We start from the raw sequence: 22500 nt of genomic DNA, 5'->3' as shown, positions 1-22500 counted from the left end.
AGAGAGAGGGACACACATACAGATACAGAGAGAGACAGAGAGGGAGAGAAAAACTCAGATAGAGAAAGACACAGATGGATAGAAAGAGAAAGGGAGACACACACACAGATACAGTGAGACAGACAGAGATACAGAAAGAGACACACACTGTTAGAGAGAGAGAGACACACACAAAGATAGAGAGAGACACACATAGAGAGAGAGAGAGACACACACACAGACAAAGAGAAAGAGACACAAACAGAGAGAGAGATACACACACAGATACAAAGAGAAAGAGAGACACACAGATACACAGAGAGAGATACAGATAGAGAGAATGAGAATCACAATAGAGAGAGGCAAATATAGATACAGGTAGAGAGAGAGAGAGAGAGAGAGAGAGAGAGAGAGAGATACATGCACAGATACAGAGTGAGACATACAGATACAGAGAGAGAGACAGATAGAGAGACAGAGAGAAAAACACAATAGAGAAAGAAAGAGACAGACACAGAGAGAGGGAGAGAGAGATACAGATATACAGAGAGAGACAGGTGCAGAGAGAGACACACAGATGCAGAGAGAGACACACACACACACATACAGATAGGGAGAGAGAGAGATGCAGATACAGAAAGAGAGAGACAGACACAAAGAGAGAGACAGGTGCAGAGAGAGAGACAGAGAGACACACACAGAAATACAGAGAGAGACAGAAATAGAGAGACAGACAGACAGACAGATAGAGAGAGACAGATATATAGAGAGAGTGTTTGATAAGGTTCCCCATGGTAAGATAGTGTAGAAAATACGGATACATGGGATTGAGGGTGATTTAGCAGTTTGGATCAGGAATTGGCTCGCTGATAGAAGACAGAGGGTGATGGTTGATAGGAAATATTCAACCTGGAGTTCAGTTACTAGTGGTGTACCTCAGGGATCTGCTTTGGGGACACTGCTGTTTGTCATCTTTATAAATGACCCTGATCTTGGGATTGGACATAGCTCAGCACAACACTGAGGGCTGAAGGGCCTGTACCGTGCTGTATTGTTCTATGAGAGAGAGAGAGAGAGACGCACACAGACAGAGAGGGAGAGGGAGAGAGAGAGTGTGTGTGTGTGTGAGAGTGTGTGTGTGAGAGAGAGAGAGTGTGTATGTGTGTCAGAGAGAGTGTGTGAGAAAGAGAGTGTGTGTGAGAGAGTGTGTATGAGGGAGGTCGTGTGAGAGAGTGTGTGAGTGTGAGAGAGAGTGTGTGTGAGAGAGAGTGTGTGTGAGAGAGAGTGTGTGTGAGAGAGGGAGTGTGTGAGAGAGAGTGTGTGTGAGAGAGGGAGTGTGTGAGAGAGGGTGTGTGTGAGAGAGGGTGTGTGTGAGAGAGGGTGTGTGTGTGAGAGAGAGCGTGTGTGAGATAGAGTGTGTGAGAGTGTGTGTGTGAGAGAGTGTGTGAGAGAGAGTGTGTGTGTGAGAGAGTGTGTGAGAGAGGGTGTGTGAGAGAGAGTGTGTGTGTGAGAGAGGGTGTGTGTGAGAGAGGGAGTGTGTGTGAGAGAGAGCGTGTGTGAGAGAGAGCGTGTGTGAGAGAGAGTGTGTGAGAGTGTGTGTGTGAGAGAGTGTGTGAGAGAGAGTGTGTGTGTGAGAGAGAGGGTGTGTGTGAGAGAGAGAGTGTGTGTGAGAGAGAGTGTGTGTGTGAGAGAGTGTGTGTGTGAGAGGGTGTGTGTGAGAGACGGTGTGTGTGAGAGAGGGTGTGTGTGAGAGAGGGAGTGTGTGTGTGAGAGAGAGTGTGTGTGAGAGAGAGTGTGTGTGAGAGAGTGTGTGAGAGAGTGTGTGAGAGAGAGTGTGTGTGTGAGAGTGTGTGTGAGAGTGTGTGTGAGAGAGAGTGTGTGTGAGAGAGAGTGTGTGTGAGAGAGAGAGTGTGTGAGAGAGCGAGTGTGTGAGAGAGCGAGTGTGTGAGAGAGCGAGTGTGAGAGAGAGTGTGTGAGAGAGAGTGTGTGTGAGAGAGTGTGTGTGTTAGAGAGCGTGCGTGAGAGAGAGCGTGCGTGTGAGAGAGAGCGTGCGTGTGAGAGAGAGAGTGTGTGAGAGAGAGTGTGTGAGAGTGTGTGTGTTAGAGAGCGTGCGTGAGAGAGCGTGCGTGTGACAGAGAGCGTGCGTGTGAGAGAGAGAGTGTGTGAGAGAGAGAGTGTGTGAGAGTGTGTGTGAGAGAGAGCGTGTGTGAGAGAGATGTGTGTGTGAGAGAGAGTGTGTGTGTGAGAGAGAGTGTGTGTGAGAGAGAGCGTGTGTGTGAGAGAGAGAGTGTGTGAGAGAGAGTGTGTGAGAGAGAGTGTGAGAGAGAGAGTGTGTGAGAGAGAGAGTGTGTGTGAGAGAGAGCGTGTGTGAGATAGATGTGTGTGTGAGAGAGAGTGTGTGTGTGAGAGAGAGTGTGTGTGTGAGAGAGTGTGTGTGTGAGAGAGAGTGTGTGTGAGAGTGTGTGTGTGTGTGTGTGAGAGAGAGTGTGTGTGTGAGAGTGTGTGTGTGAGAGAGAGTGTGTGTGAGAGAGATGTGTGTGAGAGTGTGTGTGAGAGAGAGTGTGTGTGAGAGAGAGTGTGAGAGAGAGTGTGTGAGAGTGTGTGTGAGAGAGAGTGTGTGTGATAGAGTGTGTGTGTGAGAGAGAGTGTGTGAGAGAGAGTGTGTGTGAGAGAGAGAGTGTGTGTGAGAGAGAGCGTGTGTGAGAGAGAGAGTGTGTGTGTGAGAGTGTGTGTGTGAGAGAGAGCGTGTGTGAGAGAGAGTGTGTGTGTGAGAGAGAGTGTGTGTGTGAGAGAGAGTGTGTGTGTGAGAGAGAGCGTGTGTGAGAGAGAGTGTGTGTGAGAGAGAGAGTGTGTGTGTGAGAGAGAGTGTTAATGTGAGAGTGTGTGTGTGAGAGTGTGTGAGAGAGAGTGTGTGAGAGAGAGTGTGTGTGAGAGAGAGCGTGTGTGAGAGAGAGCGTGTGTGAGAGAGTGTGTGTGTGAGAGAGACAGAGTGTGTAATGTGTGTAAGACTGAGTAAGTGTACAAGAGTGAGTGAGTGTGCGCGGGAGAGTGCAGGAGTGTTAACTTTAAGTTTATTTACAAGTGTCACAAACAGGCTGACATTAACACAGCAATGAAGTTACTCTGAAAATCCCCTAGTCCCCACACTCTGGCTCCTGTTTGGGTTACACCGAGGGTGAATTTAGCACGGCCCAACGCACCCTATCCAGGCCGTCATTCAGACTGTGGGAGGAAACCCACGCAGACACGGGGAGAAGGTGCAGACTCCACACAGACAGTGACCCCAAGCTGGGAATGGAACCCGGGGACCCTGGCGTTGTGAGACAGCAGTGCTAACCCACTGTTGATAAAGGGAGAGTTAACAGAAAGTAGCTGGTGAGAATATACTGGCCAGTTTGAATCGAATCCAAATGATTCGATTCAATGATTTTCTGCAGTACATCTGCATTCTCTGCAGTACATCTGCAGAAAATGTATGGGATTGGGGGTGATCTAGGTAATTGGATCAGGAATTGGCTAGCAGATAGGAGACAGAGGGTGGTGGTTGATGGTAAATATTCGTCACTCAAAGGGTGGTGAACCTCTGGAATTCTCTGCCCGTTGAAGTGGTGGAGGCTGCCTCGCTAAATATTTTTAAGAAGCGGGTTGATGGGTTTTTGATAAGAGAGGGGATTAAGGGTTATGGGGAGAGGGCGGGAAAGTGGAACTGAGCCACGACAGATCAGCCATGATCTTATTGAATGGCGGGGCAGGCTCGAAGGGCCAGATGGCCTACTCCTGCTCCTATTTCTTATGTTCTTATGTTCTTATGGAGTTCGGTTACGAGCGGTGTGCCTCAGGGATCTGTTTCGGGGCCACTGCTGTTTGTAATTTTTATTAATGATCTGGATGAGGGTATAGTTGGGTGGATTAGTAAGTTTGCTGATGACACCAAAGTCGGAGGTGTGGTAGATTGTGAGGAAGGGTGTCATAGTTTGCAGGGTGACTTAGAAAGGTTGCAGAGCTGGGCCGCGAGGTGGCGGATGGAGTTTAATACGGAGAAGTGTGAGGTAATTCATTTCGGTAGGAATAACAGATGTGTCGAGTATAGGGCTAACGGGAGGACTTTGAATAGTGTGGATGAGCAGAGGGATGTAGGTGTATGTGTACATAGATCCCTGAAAGTTGGGAATCAAGTAGATAAGGTTGTTAAGAAGGCATACGGTGTCTTGGCGTTTATTGGTAGGGGGATTGAATTTAGGAGTCGCAGCGTCATGTTGCAACTGTACACAACTGTGGTGCGGCTGCACTTGGAGTATTGTGTGCAGTTCTGGTCCCCACATTACAGGAAGGATGTAGAGGCTTTGGAGAGGGTGCAGAGGAGGTTTACCAGGATGTTGCCTGGTATGGAGGGGAGGTCCTATGAGGAGAGAGTGAGAGATTTGGGGTTGTTTTCGCTGGAAAGAAGGCGGCTAAGAGGGGACCTTATTGAAACATATAAGATGATTAGAGGTTTAGACAGGGTAGATAGTGATAGCCTTTTTCCTAGGATGGAGAAAGCTAGCACGAGGGGGCACGACTTTAAATTAAGGGGGGGTAGTTATAGGACTGATGTCAGGGGTAGGTTCTTTACCCAGAGGGTGGTGAGGGACTGGAATGCCCTGCCTGCTGCAGTTGTAAATGCGCCTAGTTTGGGGGCGTTTAAGAGACCTGTGGATAGGTTTATGGACAAAATGGGATTGGTTTAGATTAGTGGGTTAGTGTTGTTGTTGTTTTTTTTTCAAAAAAAGCTGGTCGGCTTGTATCCAGCTCACTCAGAATAAACGGGAGTCTGATAGTTGTCAGTCCCCACACCAATAATCCCCCTGTACTGAACACATTCCCACTCTGATTCAGTGTGTGTGTCTCAATCCGCTTTTGAACCTGCACTTTGCTTGTGTGGATATGATGCTGAATGGATTTGAATGGAAATGCTGGAACTCTGCGCTCTGAGAGTTTGTGTGTTTTATTCTGAAAATGGCCTCATGTGTTTTTTTTCCTCTCTCTTTATAACCAGTTTTTAATCTTTTTCTCCCTGAGGAATTTTGAAAGCTGGGGACGTGTCTAGGATCCGAAGGACGGGAATGTGTGTGACGGGGATGAGGGAGAGGAGCATCTTCCAGAGGGAGGGCTGACTGAGGCCTGTCCCCCAGCTTCACCCCGGGCTGGGGGGGTGAGCTGTGTCTGTTTCTGACCCTGATCCGGATTGAATGTTTAATATCAGAGGCAGTGAGATCTGAATGGGAGTGGGATAGAGAGACAGAGAGAAACACACAGGGAGGGAACTGTCCCAATCTTTCTTACTCTCTGCTTCACAACGGACTTGTTGTGTTTGGATGCTACTGAGAGATTGTGTCACTGAGAGGGGAGATCCTGGGGGTTTGGCTGTGCTTTTTCATAGAAATATTTTCTTGTGTTTTAATTATTTTCTCTCTCTTTTCCCCAAGAATGAATATTACTGAGAGATAGTGTAACTGAGAAGGGGGAATCCTGTGCTCTTGTGCTGTTTAATTTAGAAATGTTGTTTTATTTTAATATATTTCTGTTTCTTCCCCCAAGAATTAATATGTAGATATTACTGAGGCGGGGGAAGTCTGGGTTTCTGTGCTACTTAATTTAAACCATTTCTTGTATTCAATTAAATTTCTCTCTTTCCCCAAAGAACTAATGTCTAGTTAGACAATCTCTCTGTAAGATCTGAGAAGGGGGAATCCTGGGCTCTCGTGCTGTTTCATTTAAACCTGTTGTTGTATTTTAATGAATGATTTTCTCTTCTCCCCAGGGATTTGAATTGTGAAGACTGCAATGGGACTGGGAATCCTTGGAGAAGGGGCTTTTCTCCAGAGGATGGATGGATGGATGGACTGAGTCCTGTTCTATAGGCCACACGTGAGTTGTTGTCTCTTTATTGTCCCCGATCCAGGTTTAATTGTAGTCTCACTTCCTCGGATGAACCAGTTCTGGTTATTTTTTACATGTTTTTCATTTGTAAAACACCACACTTTGATCTTTATATATGCAACTTCATAATATTAGACAGGGAGACAGAGAGAGAGGAAGAGAGTGAGAGAGGCAGGGAGACAGGTATCGATCTGGGGGGAGTGTGTTAAGAGACAGAGAGGGAGAAACAGAGGAGGGGGCAGTGGAGGAGAGGTGACTGATAGAAGTGGGAATTTCATTGGGGGATCCTGTGTTAATTGACTGGCCTGTCTCTGGAGTAAATCCCCCCCCACCCCCGGAATACTTGGATGTGTTTTAATAAATTAAATATCAGGACAGTCACGAGGTGTTTGGAAGTTCATTTCATTTGAAAATTGTTGCCATTTTGTCAGGGTTTAATAACGAGGATGTGAAAATGAATGTTCCCCTCAGTGAGATTGTGAATGTCAGCAAGTCCTGGGATCTTGCTGTGCCTTTTATTGTTTACCATCAGCTTTTGTGTTTTGTCTTTAATCAAATTTCACTTTATTTTCTCTTTCTCTCTTCCGACCGAGGAGAATTCTTTCGGAAAGTTTGGCGACGCAGACAGCGAGTAGTTTTGCCGTGAGGAATCCTCGGACAAGAGCTATAACCAGAGAGATAAATATTAATAAAAATCCCCGTGTCTTTGTCATTCATTTTCATACACAGATAGACGGGTGGGGCTTTTACACTGAGGGTTAGTGGTCTGTGTGTCGGGGGGAGTGGAGGGGGATTGATTGCAGTGGGGGGGTACAGTAATTACAAAGGGGGGGGGTTCTGTCAGTCTAGGGGGGAGCCAATTAAAGGGGAGAGCCAATTAAAGGGGAGAGCCAATTAAAGGGGAGAGCCAATTAAAGGGGAGAGCCAATTAAAGGGGAGAGCCAATTAAAGGGGAGAGCCAATTAAAGGGGAGAGCCAATTAAAGGGGAGAGCCAATTAAAGGGGAGAGGCAATTAAAGGGGAGAGGCAATTAAAGGGGAGAGGCAATTAAAGGGGAGAGGCAATTAAAGGGGAGAGGCAATTAAAGGGGAGAGGCAATTAAAGGGGAGAGGCAATTAAAGGGGAGAGGCAATTAAAGGGGAGAGGCAATTAAAGGGGAGAGGCAATTAAAGGGGAGAGGCAATTAAAGGGGAGAGGCCCATTTAAAGGGGAGGCCCATTTAAAGGGGAGGCCCATTTAAAGGGGAGGCCCATTTAAAGGGGAGGCCCATTTAAAGGGGAGGCCCATTTAAAGGGGAGGCCCATTTAAAGGGGAGGTCCATTTAAAGGGGAGGTCCATTTAAAGGGGAGGTCCATTTAAAGGGGAGGTCCATTTAAAGGGGAGGTCCATTTAAAGGGGAGGTCCATTTAAAGGGGAGGTCCATTAAAGGGGAGGGCCATTAAAGGGGAGGGCCATTAAAGGGGTGGGCCATTTAAAGGGGTGGGCCATTTAAAGGGGTGGGCCATTTAAAGGGGAGGGCCATTTAAAGGGGAGGGCCATTTAAAGGGGAGGGCCATTTAAAGGGGAGGGCCATTTAAAGGGGAGGTCCATTAAAGGGGAGGTCCATTAAAGGGGAGGTCCATTAAAGGGGAGGTCACATCAGCTCAGAGGAATCTATCGGGAGGACAGCACTTGGGGCGAAAAAAAAAGTCAGAAAAAAAAAGTCAGAAAAAAAAAGTCAGAAAAAAAAAGTCAGAAAAAAAAAGTCAGAAAAAAAAAGTCAGAAAAAAAAAGTCAGAAAAAAAAGTCAGAAAAAAAAAGTCAGAAAAAAAAAGTCAGAAAAAAAAAGTCAGAAAAAAAAAGTCAGAAAAAAAAAGACAGAAGAAAAAAGACAGAAGAAAAAAGACAGAAGAAAAAAGACAGAAGAAAAAAGACAGAAGAAAAAAGACAGAAGAAAAAAGACAGAAGAAAAAAGACAGAAGAAAAAAGACAGAAGAAAAAAGACAGAAGAAAAAAGACAGAAGAAAAAAGACAGAAGAAAAAAGACAGAAGAAAAAAGACAGAAGAAAAAAGACAGAAAAAGACAGAAGAAAAAAGACAGAAGAAAACGGTGGGAAAAAAAGGACAGAGGGAAAATAAAGACAGAGGGAAAATAAAGACAGAGGGAAAATAAAGACAGAGGGAAAATAAAGACAGAGGGAAAATAAAGACAGAGGGAAAATAAAGACAGAGGGAAAATAAAGACAGAGGGAAAATAAAGACAGAGGGAAAATAAAGACAGAGGGAAAATAAAGACAGAGGGAAAATAAAGACAGAGGGAAAATAAAGACAGAGGGAAAATAAAGACAGAGGGAAAATAAAGACAGAGGGAAAATAAAGACAGAGGGAAAATAAAGACAGAGGGAAAATAAAGACAGAGGGAAAATAAAGACAGAGGGAAAATAAAGACAGAGGGAAAATAAAGACAGAGGGAAAATAAAGACAGAGGGAAAATAAAGACAGAGGGAAAATAAAGACAGAGGGAAAATAAAAGAGGGAAAATAAAAGAGGGAAAATAAAAGAGGGAAAATAAAAGAGGGAAAATAAAAGAGGGAAAATAAAAGAGGGAAAATAAAAGAGGGAAAATAAAAGAGGGAAAATAAAAGAGGGAAAATAAAAGAGGGAAAATAAAAGAGGGAAAATAAAAGAGGGAAAATAAAAGTCAGGGAAAATAAAAGTTAGGGAAAATAAAAGTCAGGCAATGAAAATAAAAGTCAGGCAGAGAAAATAAAAGTCAGGGAAAATAAAAGTCAGGCAGAGAAAATAAAAGTCAGGCAGAGAAAATATAAGTCAGGCAGAGAAAATAAAAGTCAGGCAGAGAAAATAAAAGTCAGGCAGAGAAAATAAAAGTCAGGCAGAGAAAATAAAAGTCAGGGAGAGAAAATACAAGTCAGGGAGAGAAAATAAAGAGACAGGGAGAGAAAATAAAAGACAGGGATAGAAAATAAAGACACAGGGAGAGAAAATAAAGAGACAGGGAGAGAAAATAAAGAGACAGGGAGAGAAAATAAAAGACAGGGAGAGAAAATAAAGACAGAGAGGGAAAATAAAGACAGAGAGGGAAAATAAAGACAGAGAGGGAAAATAAAGACAGAGAGGGAAAATAAAGACAGAGAGGGAAAATAAAGACAGAGAGGGAAAATAAAGACAGAGAGGGAAAATAAAGACAGTAAAAAGACAAACAGGACTGAGAGGGAAAGATTAAGATTCGGAGGGAAAGATTAAGATTCGGAGGGAAAGATTAAGATTCGGAGGGAAAGATTAAGATTCGGAGGGAAAGATTAAGATTCGGAGGGAAAGATTAAGATTCGGAGGGAAAGATTAAGATTCGGAGGGAAAGATTAAGAATGAGAGGGAAAGATTAAGAATGAGAGGGAAAGATTAAGAATGAGAGGGAAAGATTAAGAATGAGAGGGAAAGATTAAGAATGAGAGGGAAAGATTAAGAATGAGAGGGAAAGATTCAGATTGAGAGGGAAAGATTCAGATTGAGAGGGAAAGATTCAGATTGAGAGGGAAAGATTCAGATTGAGAGGGAAAGATTCAGATTGAGAGGGAAAGATTCAGATTGAGAGGGAAAGATTCAGATTGAGAGGGAAAGATTCAGAATGAGAGGGAAAGATTCAGAATGAGAGGGAAAGATTCAGACTGAGAGGAGAAAGATTAAGATTGAGAGGGAAAGATTAAGACTGAGAAAGACTGAGAGGGAGATTGAGAGGAGGCTGCAAACAGACAGAGAAAAGCAGGGCTGAGGTGGGAAAGAGACGCAGACACAAAGTGAAGAGGTTCATACTCACCAGCGCACATCTTTTCCCTCGGTGATCTCTCCAACTCCTTCCATTCCCTCTCCCATGGTGGCGGAGACAGATCCTGGGCCAGGGGCTTTGTGCTGGGTAAAGGGGAGGGGGGGTTAAAATCTCAGAGCTGGAACTCCATGCTGCGCACACACACACTGACTCACTCACACAGACACACAGTTTACCTGATACTTACCCAGCCACGTGGAGACAGAGACAGAACAATGGAACCCCAGCCTTTTTGTAACCTCCACACACACTGTCCACACCTCCCCAATCAAACCCCATCCAACCACATCTCCTACACCTCACCTGGACACACCTCCTGCAGGTATGGCGCAGTCCAACACCAGCCTGTCTCTGAGTGTGTGGGGGGGTTGTGTGTGTGGGTTAGTGAGCACCAGGTAAATGGTTTATTCCAAGGCTAACTCGCAGCTCTGCACTGCCAGGCAGGCCAGGTCTGAATGTGGACTGTACAACTTGTTCACCCAGGGCTCCATCGGCTACAGGTTTGTCCCCTTTACTGATTCCTGCAAAGTTGCCTTTCCCTTAAGTTGCTTGAACTGTAACAATTTCTTGCAAAGTTATTTGTTGTCTCATTTACTAATTCCACTCCTGAATTACAATGTCATCTGTCTGTTGTTGTCTGTCCGGGTGTCTGAATGTGTGTTACAAGCACTAGCTGGGGGAGGGGGAGGGGGAGGGAAAGAATCAGAGTGAAGTTTCTGTCTGCTAAGTGCTGTAAATGTGTCTTTAACCAGCAGCTCTGCAGAGACAGAGATACAGGATTTTAAACTCACTGGGACCCGGAAGGATGTACGTGGCGTGAGAATTGGAAGAAACCAGGTTGTCAGGATACGGAAAGGTGGAAGGAAAATATCAAGTCAAAGAACTGAAAGTACAAAGGCGTCCCGGAGGCTCCCTGAAACTGAGCTGTAAAACCAGCGGTTTAAATCTTGGCAGCTACTGGATGGACTGGATCCGGCAGGTTCCCGGACAGGGGGCTCGAGTGTCTGCTTACCTACTATCGTTCATCCAGCACTAATTACTACACGCCATCAATTCAGGGTCGATTTACTGCGTCCACAGACACTTCAAGCAACATCTTCTCTTTGGAGATGACGAGCCTGAAGACTGGAGACACGGCCATCTATTACTGGGGATATCAGCATCTTCCATCATAACCTGAAGGTCAGGATCTGTTTTCAATGCAGTATGATCGAGGCTGGTCAGAAGCAAACTATAATGGTGTTTAAAATAAAGAGTAACACAGAAAGCATTTAACAGTAAAACTTCCCAAACTCACCGATACAACTGGTCAGCTTTTCACTGCCTTTATATTCATTGTAGTTTCAGCAATCCGACATACGATATATTACTCTTTTTAATATTTCTGATAGATTGTGTTATATAAACAGTTGCCTACATTTCCCATTCGAGCAAAACCAATGGTCCGTTTGAAGTGAATATTGAACAGCAGGACTGAACAGAGTGAGTGCAGTTTTTGTATGGATGTGTGTCACTGTGATATTCTACGGGGGTCACAGCGCTGAGAAAAGCGCCATCCTCATACAGAAACCTCAGAAAAGGTCCTTGCTTAAATTTGTGACCAATGCTATTGCCGAATGCCAAAGTACATGAGGGTTCAACAAAATAATACTTAGAAGCAGTACTTTTTTTATGATGTAAAATGCTTCAAGTTTATTGTTATTGATTTACACGCTGGATGTGCACAGAGAGTGTAAAAGTTTCTAACCCCCTTTATTAATATCATGACCAGTCGAAATTGAAATATCTCACTGAGTCACCCTTAACGAGCTGCAAACAGGCTTTTGAAATAGCAGTGAAATTAACTGTCTGTATTTTACAGCTAACTGTCCGCCTCAGTATTGGTCATGCTGTGTCTCACTGTGATAGCTGGAGCTACACAGCAGTTACTGTCAATACAAAAAACCCTCAGCACTGATTGATTGAAACTGGATCAGTGTCACTTTTACATCCAAACTCTAATCACAGCACAATATTATTTATGTCCAGCACTGACCACATGGCAAGAATAAACATGGAAAATCTTGATAGTTACTCAATTATCGATGTGCGTTTTCAACAACATGTTCACGTGTAACTCTGTGAAATATAAAACATTAGGGTCATTTAGGAATGTCAAATGATATCCAAAGATCCAATTATAATCTAATGAACGTTAATTGTCTTTGCTTTTCCTTGGGTTTGTGGATATTTAAAGTAATGGTGATTTTGTGTCTATTCTGTGCAGGGACGGTTATTTTATGACACAGCCAACGGAATGTGACACTGTGATGCTTTCGACTACTGGGGACAAGGGACCATGGTGACGGTGACTACAGGTAAGAACCATCCACTTACTGAGTAACTGGTTTACATGTGTCTTTGTTTTATATTTTTATCTGTACTAATAATCCATTTGGTAACAGAAATGTGAGTTTGGCGGATTCTCGGTTGAGAATTGTTACAATGTTTCCTGTGACTCTGCTGCGAAGGGGTTTTAGAATTCAGCTCTTTCTGCACAATAGGTGCTGCTGAGGGATTCAATCCCAAATTGTTGGGATTTGGTGTTTATCTGTTGAGGTTACTGTGTGGTTAGGGTTACTTTAAAATCTAAATGTCTGTTACACAATTCAGCGTTTCTGCAGTGTTTCATCTCGGCGACATCTAGTGGCTGCGGGTTGAACCATCTACAGCACCAGTGTTTGAAATTTAAACCAAAAAATTAAAATAATCTAGAATTTCTACATTTATCCAGTGAAAATGTTCCACTCACTCACAATGCTGGTGCTGCTGTGCAATATTTTCTGCTTATTCTAAACATTAATTAGTTTGGTGATGGGCGAATTGGCTGGAATTTATATTGAACATTTCTGTAAATGTTACATTTGATTCTGTTGAAAGTGTTTGTAGAATTGTGCTGCTTCTGCATGAAGCGGGGTTCAGTCTGTCAGTGATGCGTTTTTTTTGTGGTGAGGAGATTATGTATCTGGGTGACTCTAAACACGTAAAATTTGTGAATTAATTTAGTGTTTCTGCATTGTTTGAACTCAGTGACACTGAGCTGTTACACGCTTTGATTGAATATGAACATTCTGTGGGTTCGCAACTGTTTGATGCATGACTGCAGACAGAAATAAAGCAGGCTTTATTGTGTTTGTATGTTTAAAATCTTTACCGATATCGGCTTACGCCACTCGTTCAGAACATAGTTTGTCACTGCATTTACAATTTGGGGTCCCTGCAATGTTTAATCTCGGTGACATTTGATGGCTGGAACTTTTACCTTCCAAATGTTTAAATATGGTGACATCTAGTGGCTGCGGGTTGAACCATCTACTGCACCAGTGTTTGAAATTTAAACCAAAATATTAAAATCATCTTGAACTTCTATATTTATCCAGTGAAAATGTTCCAGTCGCTCACAATGCTGGTGCTGCTGTGTAATATTTTCTGCTTATTCTAAACATTAATTGGGATTTATATTAAACATTTCTGTAAATGTTATACTTGATCCTGTTGAAAGTGTTTGTAGGGTGTGACAGAGATACAGACAGATACAGAGAAAGAGCAGAGAGCCGGGGGAGAGGGCACAGAGCTGGAGGGAAGGGTAGAGAACCAGGTGGAAATACAGAGAGCCGGATAAAAGGGGAAAACAGCCACTGTGACAGGCAGACAGCCAGGGGAAAGGGCAAAGAGCTGGGGAAATGGGCAGAGAGCAGGTGATGGATGGGCGGAGTGAGGGGGTTCAGAATAGAGCTAGCACCACAATCAGCTCATCTGTAATCTCAGTGAATGATGGAGGAAACTTCAGGGCCCGAATGGGAATCTCTAGGTATTAATGTGTGATCCTTCAATGAGTCAATGTTGGATTTATTTGAATTTATAATCACATTGCGAGTTTCCTGATCATTCAGTAAGTATTCATTCCGGAGGTATTTTTGAAGCAAAGTCACTAATCTCTGGTTTGTGCAGTGAGAGGCAGTGAGCTGGAGAGAGGAAGGGGCACCAATCAGTTTGAACCCAGGCAATTTCCAAAACTAGTGTGGAGATGCCGGAGTGAGGTTGATGTGGGCACAGGAAGGATTCTCACAACACCAGGTTAAAGTCCAACAGGTTTATTTGGAATCACAAGCTGTTGGAGCTCCCTCATCAGGTGAGTGGATAGTCTGAATGAAGGGAGAACTTCTTCATCACAAAGTGTTGTTGTTTGATAAATAAACAGCAGTTTGTCACACACTGCTGTTGTTGAGAAATAAATAGTTGCTGTGATAATGGGGAACATTTTTGCTGTTCTCTGTTAATCCAATGAATGACACGTCATCGTGAGACTAACAGAATGTGTTTTTTTTCTTCCTAATTTGATAGAAGTGAAGACAGGGATATGAGTTTCTACAGAGATGACAATTCCCAAATGATAGAAGTAACATCACCTTAAAGGCGGATGAAAGATTTCATCGGGAAATATTAGGGATAAGTTCATAATTCTAATCAGTGTTGGAGATAGAAACATAGAAAATACAAGCTGGAGTAGGCCATTTGGCCCTTTGGGACTACTCCGCCATTCACTTTGGTCACAGCTCATCACTATCCTGATCACACCTACTACCCATATCCCTTCATCCCTTTAACACCAAGAGCTATATCTAATATAGAAACCTATTTGTAACAATATGTTTGATGACTTCATAAATGCAAGTAAGACTCTAACTTGTTCAATTGGCCATTCTTTCCCAGCGAAACAATCTCCGCCCAATCTCTACGGCCTGGTCTCCCCCTGTCAGCGACACAACTCCGACGGCTCCATCACCTTCGGATCTTTGGCGATGGATTACTCTCCAGATGTCTCCAAAGTGACCTGGACGATAAATGGGCAAACGGTCCCCAGTGGATTTCAGCCTTACCCGTCAGTGAGAAATACGGATGGAAGCTACACCCTGAGCAGCCAGTTAACCATCAGCGACTCAGCGGGAGAATGTCCCAGAATTGACTGTGACGTTCGACACATCAGCACAGTCAAGAGCGTTGAAATACCATGTAAGTGTTGCACATTTTCCTGATATCTAACCAGTGGTTTCATTGTCTCCAGAATTCTCCAGTTTATTGACATTTATTGTACATTTCCTGCAGATCCAAATCCGTGGGAACCGGTCGTCTCTGTCCTCCTGCCCTCGGCAGAAGACGTCTCCGCTCAGAACAAAGAACAAAGAACAACACAGCACGGGAAACAGGCCCTTCGGCCCAACGAGCCCGCGCCGCCGTCCCACTGTCTCAGTGACCTATTCATGATTTTAGTCTACGCCTAATGTGCGAGGATCAGGGAGGTCCAATTTAGGGACAATTTAGTACCCAATCAATCAGCCTAAAAGCACATCTTTGGGGATGTGGGAGGAAACCGGAGCACCCGGAGGAAACCCACGCAACCACGGGGAGAACGTGCAAACTCCCACAGACACAGGCCCAAATCCATGTGTCCGCACAGTAACAGAGATAGTCTCTGAGCTGTCATGTTGTCCTCGAGATGGTCCAGTTTAAGCACACTAACGACATGAAGCAATAGGCAACTCCCGAAGCAACGTCCAAGAGCAGCCCACTACAACCTGCCGCATGCATGCCCCTTGCTGGACTTAAATGCCTGTGGAGACAAAAAATTTCATTATTAAACAGGCAAAGACTAACATCCCTGAGGCAAAACGTATTCCCAAGCCTGCAAGGTTTAGTAAGGCCTACTATATCCCCCTATATGTAGCCCGCTCATGTGGCTGTCTAAGTGACTCTTAAACAACCCTAGCGTGCCTGCTTCCACACCTTCACGGACTTGTGCACTTGCACCCCCAGGTCTCTCTGCGTATCTATACTCCGGATAGTTCTACCTTTTATCGTATAACTCCCCTCCACATTATTCCGGCCAAAGTGCATCACCTCGCATTACTCCGGATTAAATTCCATTTGCCATCTATCTGCCCAATCTACCAGCCTGTCTATGTCCTGTTGCATTGCCAGGCACTGCTCCTCAGTACCCGCCAATCCAACCATCTTAGTGTCATCAGCAAATTTGCTGATCACACCACCTACCCCCTCTTCCAAGTCATTAATATATACCACAAATAGAAGAGGTCCTAGTACCGAGCCCTGCGGCACACCACTGGTGACAGACCTCCAATTGGAAAAGGAGCCTTCCACTACTACCCGCTGTCTCCTCCTCCCAAGCCAGTTCTCCACCCATCTACATACCTGGCCTTGTATCCCATGAGCCTTCACCTTTTCTATCAGCCTACCATGAGGGACCTTGTCAAACGCCTTACTGAAATCCATATAGACGACATCAACGGCTTGTCCTTCGTCAACCGTTTTTGTCACCTCTTCAAAAAATTCCACTAGATTCGTAAGGCACGACCTCCCTGTAACGAAGCCATGCTGCGTATCCCTGATCAGATTGCAGCGCTCCAGATGTTCATACATCCTATCCTTGAGGATCCTCTCCATTAATTTGCCTATAACTGAAGTCAAGCTCACCGGCCTATAATTCCCTGGGTTATCCCCCTGACCCTTCTTAAACAACGGTACTACATTTGCAATCCGCCAATCCTCTGGGACCTCACCTGTGTCCAAAGAAGAGACAAAGATTTGCGTCAGAGGCCCAGCAATTTCATCCCTCACCTCCCTTAGCAGCCTGGGATAGATGCCATCAGGCCCCGGAGATTTATCCGTCTTTATACTGTCTAAAAGTCCCAACACCTCTTCCCTCGTGATGACTATTTCCCTCAACGGATCCTCAAACTCCTCAAGCACAGCACCAGACATCAGGCCCCTCTCCTGCGTGAATACCGACGCAAAGTATTCATTCAGGATCTCCCCCATTCCCCCAGGCTCCAAGCATAGTTCCCCTCCTCTGTCCCTGAGAGGACCAATCTTCCCTCTAACCATCCTTTCATTTCTAACATAGGAGAAAAACGCCTTAGGATTTTCTTTAATCCTACCCGCCAAAGCCATTTCGTGGCCCCTTTTTGCCTTTCTGATGCCCCTTTTAAGTTCTCTCCTACATTCTCTGTATTCTTCTAACGCTATCTCTGTCCTCAAATGCCTAGATCTAATGTACGCCTCCCTCTTCCTCCTGACCAGATCCTCAATATCCCTAGTTACCCACGGCTCTCTAATCCTACCCTTCCCATCCTTCCTCTTGACCGGCACATGTCTTTCCTGCAAAGATTTTAGTTTTCCCTTGAGAGACTCCCACATACCCAGCGTCGACCTGCCATCAAACAGCTTACCCCAGTCCGTATCTTTAACATCCTGCCTACTCCGGTTGTATCTAGCCCTCCCCCAGTTTAACACCCTCCCCTTAGGACAGGCTTCATCTTTATCCATTAATATCTTAAACCAGACAGAGTTGTGGTCACGGTTAGCCACCTGCTCTCCTACTTCAACGTCAACCACCTGCCCAGGCTCATTCCCCAGAACCAAGTCCAGTATAGCCCCCTCTCTGGTCGGGCTATCCACATACTGCTCCAGGGATCCTTCCATTACACACTGTACAAATTCCTCCCCGTCAGCACCCTCTGATCTCGGCACCTTCCAGTCTACCCCGGGGAGATTAAAATCTCCCACTACCACCACCCTATTCTTCCTGCACTTATCTAGAATGTCCCTGCTTATCCCTTCCTCCACAGCCCTCGGGCTGTTGGGCGGTCTGTAGTACACACCCAACATAGTAACATCTCCCTTCCTATTCCTCAACTCCACCCATAGCGACTCGATTCCTATATCCTCTATACCTCCCTCCCTCTGCACTGCTATGATGCAATCCTTAACTAACAACGCCACTCCCCCACCTCTCAGCGACCCACCCCTATCACGCCTGAAGCACTTATACCCGGGAACATTCAACTGCCAGTCCTGCCCTTCCTTTAACCAAGTCTCTGTCACCGCCACCACTTCCAACTTCCTTTCGAACATTATTGCCTTCAGTTCATCTGTTTTGCCAGTCACACTCCTAGCATTGAAACACATGTACCGAAGACCCTCAGAAACAATCCGATCCTTCTTCCTACCCTCCGGGCTTACCCTATCCCCAATCCCAGTTCCGTCCACCTCCCCACCCCCCCTCCATATTAGTTTAAACCCTGCCGAAACACTCCAGCCAACCTTCCAGCTAAGATATGCATGCCCTTCCCAGTTAACTGTACCCCATCCCTCTTGTATATTTGCCCCTCTTTCATAAAGACTTCCCAGTGGTCTACGAATCTAAAACCCTCTGCCCTACACCAATCCTTCAACCACGCATTTAGTTGGAGTATCTCATTATTTCTAGCCCTGCTAGCCCCAGGCACCGGCAGCAGCCCAGAGAACGCCACCCTGGAGGCCCTACATTTCAGCCTAGCCCCCAACTCCCTGAACTGCCTACGTATGTCCCCCCTGCACTTTGTTCCTACATCCTTCTCTCCTACGTGCACAATCACATCAGACTCAGTCCCTCCACCCTTCAAAATTCCCTCTACCCTTTCTGAAACATCCTGTACCCCTGCTCCAGGGAGGCAGACTACCATCCTGGAGTCCCGCTTTTGCCCACAGAACCGCCTGTCAATCCCTTTGACTTTCCCATCCCCCACCACTATCTCACACCCTGCACTCTTCCCTTCCTCCGAGGTATTCTGATCTCCCTCCCTTGCCTTCTCTACCCCAGCTGTCACCCCACCCTTGATATTCCGGGGTCATTCCTCTGGGGCGGTCCTAGTGCTATAACTCCTTTTCTTTTTGCTCTTCCTAACTGTTCCATCTCCCTCAGCTGCTTAGTGAGAGGTTTCTCCCCCTGAGAGATCTTCGTCAAGTGGACCGTCAACGACAAGCCGGTGAATCCCGGCAACTACAGGAACACCGAGGTGGTGGCGGAGAACGGCGATAGCTCCTTCTTCATGTACAGCCTGTTATCCATTGCAGCAGAGGAATGGTCCAGCGGCGCTTCTTACTCCTGTGTGGTGGGACATGAAGCCATCCCCTTGAAGATCATCAACAAAACAGTTGACAAATCCAGCGGTAAACCCAGTTTTGTGAACATTTCCCTTGCACTGATGGACACGGTTAATTCATGTCAATGAGAGTCACTCACTTGCATTAAAAACTACAATAAAAAGAATAAAAACATTTTCCTCTAACAATCAATGAAATACCCAATTGCTGAGCTGGTTGTTTTTCAGTTTTACTTCCATATCTTTGATTTGAGTCAGATATTTTCATGTCTGGAACCCAACATTGCTGACCCAGTGCTCCCAGCGGAGATAGACACTGGGTCAGGGATAGAATAGAGCACATTCATTACAGGATTCTGCAAAATATCTTCACTGACTCTCCTCCCGCTGAGGGGGAAACAATCCCACATTTTTAACATGTCTGACACACAAACACAACATTTAGATCTCTGTGTCCCTGCTTCTCTCATTGACCACCTCTTTAAGCTGCTGCACCGCACCCACTGGGAACTGAAGTGAGGGTCACACACAAAAAACCATGGAGAAATATTCCCCCCATCGGATTGAGGGAGAGTGAAATTGTTAACATCCTGGATTCCCACTAACCCAGCAGAGAGAGGGGAGGAGCAGGAGCTAATCCATGTCCCAAAACTTCCTCAATGAAAAGAGGAGGAATGTCATTATTGAATCCACTCACCTCCACCTCTTCAGTGGTTCGAACCATCTGGGACATTGTACCACCGGGTAGAGAGAGGGAAGCTCTGGGCTCACTCTCCTCCCTCTCCTGTGTTTGGAAGGGAACAGTTCTCTGCTATAAGGACCCAGTTGCCAACAGTACAAATTAGTTTCCGGTTTACTTGCTACAGATTTTGAAGTATCATTACCTTAATCATTGAAGTATAAATATACTAATGCAACATAATTCTAAAATGTCTCAACACTCCTGTTCCTGTTAACCATGTGCTGGCATTGATTTCCCACAATACAAAATTAAACAAGTCATAGATTCCTCCCCGGGTTTGAACTGTTCTGTCCCTAAGGTCTCTGAGATACATCAATGTATTATTTCATTCTCTCTCCTGATATCACCGTGCCCCTCACATAAAATACATTTCTACAGCAAATCATTGAAAATATGTTCCATTATTCGGGTTGTCTGGATCATATTCAGTTCACTACTGTCGGTGAAACTTGGAGCAAAAGTCACCCAGAGATCACCCTGCCTCCATCTGCTGGTGATGCTGTCTCAATGCACCCAGAGCCCTCCCTGCCTCCATCTGCTGGTGATGCCATCTCAATGCACCCAGAGATCACCCTGCCGCCATCTGCTGGTGATGCTGTCTCAATGCACCCAGAGATCACCCTGCCTCCATCTGCTGGTGATGCTGTCTCAATGCACCCAGAGCCCTCCCTGCCTCCATCTGCTGGTGATGCTGTCTCAATGCACCCAGAGATCACCCTGCCGCCATCTGCTGGTGATGCCCGCCATCTGCTGGTGATGCTGTCTCAATGCACCCAGAGATCACCCTGCCGCCATCTGCTGGTGATGCCATCTCAATGCACCCAGAGATCACCCTGCCGCCATCTGCTGGTGATGCTGTCTCAATGCACCCAGACATCACCCTGCCGCCATCTGCTGGTGAGAGAAGTAGTGTAATTTTTAAGGCTGCAAGAGCTAACAGTACAATCAGCAGTGATGGACGAGTTCAGCAGCATACAGAAAGGGGGAGGCACATGACAGACAGTTAACTAGGTTACACGAAACAGATAACCGCAGTGATGAGATTAAGCGCAAAATGGGAGTTGAGAGAGTGTTAATTGAAGGAATGACACAATACAAGCCATTTACAGTGTTTAAAGTTAACAAGGTTAACAGCCAAATAAGGGGGAATAACACAATACAAGCCATCACAATGTTTGAAAAACAGTATAAAATGTGTTGCAAATCTATGTAAGGGGTGCCTATTTTGACTAGACACCCGGTCTTGCAAGAACGACAAATAAAATCTTGCTCCTTGATAACTTGACGACTAAATTGTTTAACTGTGAGCTGTGTTTCTCACACTGGTGATGCTGTCTCAATGCACCCAGAGATCACCCTGCCGCCATCTGCTGGTGATGCTGTCTCAATGCACCCAGAGACCACCCTGCCGCCATCTGCTGGTGATGCTGTCTCAATGCACCCAGAGATCAGCCTGCCGCCATCTGCTGGTGATGCTGTCTCAATGCACCCAGAGATCACCCTGCCGCCATCTGCTGGTGATGCTGTCTCAATGCACCCAGACATCACCCTGCCGCCATCTGCTGGTGATGCTGTCTCAATGCACCCAGACATCACCCTGCCGCCATCTGCTGGTGATGCTGTCTCAATGCACCCAGAGATCACCCTGCCTCCATCTGCTGGTGATGCCGTGTCAATGCACCCAGACATCACCCTGCCGCCATCTGCTGGTGATGCTGTCTCAATGCACCCACAGATCAGCCTGCCGCCATCTGCTGGTGATGCTGTCTCAATGCACCCAGACATCACCCTGCCGCCATCTGCTGGTGATGCTGTCTCAATGCACCCAGAGATCACCCTGCCTCCATCTGCTGGTGATGCCGTGTCAATGCACCCAGAGATCACCCTGCCTCCATCTGCTGGTGATGCTGTCTCAATGCACCCAGACATCACCCTGCCTCCATCTGCTGGTGATGCCATGTCAATGCACCCAGAGATCACCCTGCCGCCATCTGCTGGTGATGCTGTCTCAATGCACCCAGAGATCACTCTGCCTCCATCTGCTGGTGATGCTGTCTCAATGCACCCAGAGATCACCCTGCCGCCATCTGCTGGTGATGCTGTCTCAATGCACCCAGAGATCACCCTGCCGCCATCTGCTGGTGATGCTGTCTCAATGCACCCAGAGATCACCCTGCCTCCATCTGCTGGTGATGCTGTCTCAATGCAACCAGAGCCCACCCTGCCGCCATCTGCTGGTGATGCTGTCTCAATGCACCCAGAGATCACCCTGCCGCCATCTGCTGGTGATGCTGTCTCAATGCACCCAGAGATCACCCTGCCTCCATCTGCTGGTGATGCCGTGTCAATGCACCCAGAGATCACCCTGCCGCCATCTGCTGGTGATGCTGTCTCAATGCACCCACAGATCACTCTGCCTCCATCTGCTGGTGATGCTGTCTCAATGCACCCAGAGATCACCCTGCCGCCATCTGCTGGTGATGCTGTCTCAATGCACCCAGAGATCACCCTGCCGCCATCTGCTGGTGATGCTGTCTCAATGCACCCAGAAACCACCCTGCCTCCATCTGCTGGTGATGCTGTCTCAATGCACCCAGAGCCCACCCTGCCGCCATCTGCTGGTGATGCTGTCTCAATGCACCCAGAGATCACCCTGCCTCCATCTGCTGGTGATGCTGTCTCAATGCACCCAGAGCCCACCCTGCCGCCATCTGCTGGTGATGCTGTCTCAATGCACCCAGAGCCCACCCTGCCTCCATCTGCTGGTGATGCCGTCTCAATGCACCCAGACATCATTGAAACATCAGATCCCTGTCTAGCAGCAGGAGGTCATTCATCGCAACGAGACTGAATTCCCTCTCCAACGGAACATTTTACTCTGGCTTTATCCCTGAAACTCCACATATTAATCTCGCTGAAACCGAATTCATAAATCGTGGGACGTTATGGAGCAATTAGTAATTGACCTAACATGCCCACCTTTCCATTGTTTTGGAATGGTTCAATTCCTTCGGACAAAGGATCATTCAATGCTACTCTCTGCTCATTAAATTCTG

This window comes from Carcharhinus amblyrhynchos, unplaced genomic scaffold (genome assembly GCF_965287045.1).
Source record: "Carcharhinus amblyrhynchos unplaced genomic scaffold, sCarAmb.v2.hapA scaffold_82, whole genome shotgun sequence".
In the NCBI taxonomy this organism is placed as follows: domain Eukaryota; kingdom Metazoa; phylum Chordata; class Chondrichthyes; order Carcharhiniformes; family Carcharhinidae; genus Carcharhinus; species Carcharhinus amblyrhynchos.
This window is presented reverse-complemented; position numbering follows the sequence as displayed.